The 2,072-nt window shown below is 66.4% G+C and overlaps 1 protein-coding gene across 2 annotated transcripts in view; it reads left to right on the top strand.

The window, feature by feature from the left end:
- The window catches only part of LOC113212487 (uncharacterized), a 215,068-nt gene that overhangs the window by 204,600 nt on the left and 8,396 nt on the right, over positions 1–2,072 (top strand). The window lies entirely within an intron of this gene.

Genomic DNA, 2,072 nt, shown 5'->3' with positions numbered 1-2,072 from the left:
GTGCGATAGGTGCTTATCAGGGCAAAGTATAACGAGCAGACACGCTGCGGCGGCCGGCCGGCCGGCCCGCCCACTGCTGTACTCACCCCTGCTCTCCCCCTCCTCCCCCGCTCTCTCCCTCTCTCTGCCATAAATTAACGGCCGAATGCGTTTTCCTTGCGACTGAGCTGCTGCTGCTGCTGCGCGGCTGTTGTTGGCGGCGGAACTGCTGTGTGTGTGTCGGTACAGGAGGGCCTCGCGGGCCGCGGGCCGCTCGCCCCCACGGCACCCACGGCTCATGCCAGGCGGACCGGAGGGGTGGCGCGGCGGAGCAGCGAAGCAGCGGAGCACTCGTGGACATAATCGTCATAAGCTCCGCACGCCCTCGACAGACGTCTCCCGCCACCACCCCCTCCACCCACTCGCACCGCCACGCTCCGCCACGCCGCTTGGAAATGGCTCCTTCGTGAAGCAGTGATAAAATTTTATATTCATGCATGGTTTCATTATTCATCTGGAAGAGGGGAAAAAAAGATAGAGGTGGGGAAGAGGGCGGCGTCGTGGAAAAGAGGAGAGAGGGGGGTGAAGGAAGAGGGGAGTAAAAGGGAGAGGCGACAGCTGCCTTGACGTTGAGCCGCTCGGCGAGACGCGTGTATGGCAGTGTACTCGTGTGTCTCCCCCCTACGCCCTCGGGGCCGGGTCGGGCCGGGCTGGCCCTGCGGCGCGGGTCACTGCCTCCCGCCCGTTATGGGTCTCCCAGCCCCACATCGGCTGCAAGTACTAAAACCGTGACGGGGACGCCTTTAACCCCACACTTCCCCCTCCCCTATTCGGCCCTCGCGCTCGCTGGCCGGCCGCACGGCCGCACACACACTTCTCTCCCCTCCCCCACGGCCGCACTCCGGACCCTTCCGCTCACCCCGCCCGTGTCGCCCGAAGGCGCCCGGCAGGTAGGCGCGCCCGGCACGCTTGTGTGCTCGCCGGGTGGCCTAGGTTCCCGCCTGCAGGCGCCCACACCGCCCGGGAGGTAGGCGTGCCCGGCACTCTGGCTTGCTCGCCGGGTGGCCTAGGTCCCCGTCTGCAGGCGCCCACCCCGCCCGGGAGGTAGGTGCGCCCGGCACGCTGGCGTGCTCGCCGGGTGGCCTAGGTCCTCGTCTGCAGGCGTCCATCCCAACCGGCCGACAGCCAGCCAAGCCGACTGCGGCAGACCGATAAAATATTTGCCTTTTTCGTAAAGTCGGTCGTATTGTATCGTGGTCAGTGTGTGTGCTTTTTTGTAGTTTCTAACATTTTATATCTTCTACTTTTCCCCCTCAAAAGGCTTGTATCCTCTTTATCTGCCTAGGTGGTGTCGGAGGGCCCCGATGGGAAGAGGAGGGGAGGGGCAGGTTGAAAGGGTGCTGGGGAGAGGGGGAGTAACAGGGCCGGGGGGTTGGGCCGGTGTGCTAGTGCGACCTGCGCTCCGCTCCTCCGCAGAGCGCCATCCCCTCCTCCCCTCCCCGTGCCACGGCGGGAGCAGCGCCGTTGTGATGTTTGCGATGAGAAATTTCCACCTCGCGCGCGGCCGGCGAGGGCGGCGGGGCCCGGGCGGAGGGAGGGGTATGGGGGAGGGGCGGAAGTAGCGGCGGAAAAAATGATGAAAGGAGGGGAAAAGTGAGAGGCGGCGAGGCGAAGGACCGGGGGAAGAGGAGAGCGCGAGGAACAAAACGAAGAATTTATAGAGATCCTCTGAAATTGAGTTAAAGGACGGGCATCCTTCCCGCCATCCACGGCCAAGGCAGCGGGGCGGGGTGGAGCGGGGCGGGGCGGGGCGGGCACCTCAGAGAGGGCAATCGAGGCTCAAAGGGAGGGGAGGCCAGGAAGCGAACCAGTCTCAAGGTATTCTCAGTGACGCTCCTCTCCTCCCTGTCCTGTCCGCGCCCCTCTCGCCCCTCCCCTGCACGCCCCCTCCCGCCCCGCGACCGCGCCGCCCCACCGCGTGAAAGGTGCGGTCGAGCAGGCTGGCCGCCACGCCCCACCACGCCCCGCCACGCCCTGCCACGCCCTGCCACGCCCCACCGCGCCCCGCCGTGCCCCGACCCGCCACGCCGCGC

The sequence above is a fragment of the Frankliniella occidentalis genome, unplaced genomic scaffold (assembly GCF_000697945.3).
Source record: "Frankliniella occidentalis isolate FOCC.00 unplaced genomic scaffold, Focc_3.1 Scaffold35, whole genome shotgun sequence".
In the NCBI taxonomy this organism is placed as follows: Eukaryota; Metazoa; Arthropoda; class Insecta; order Thysanoptera; family Thripidae; genus Frankliniella; species Frankliniella occidentalis.
This window is presented reverse-complemented; position numbering and strand designations above follow the sequence as displayed.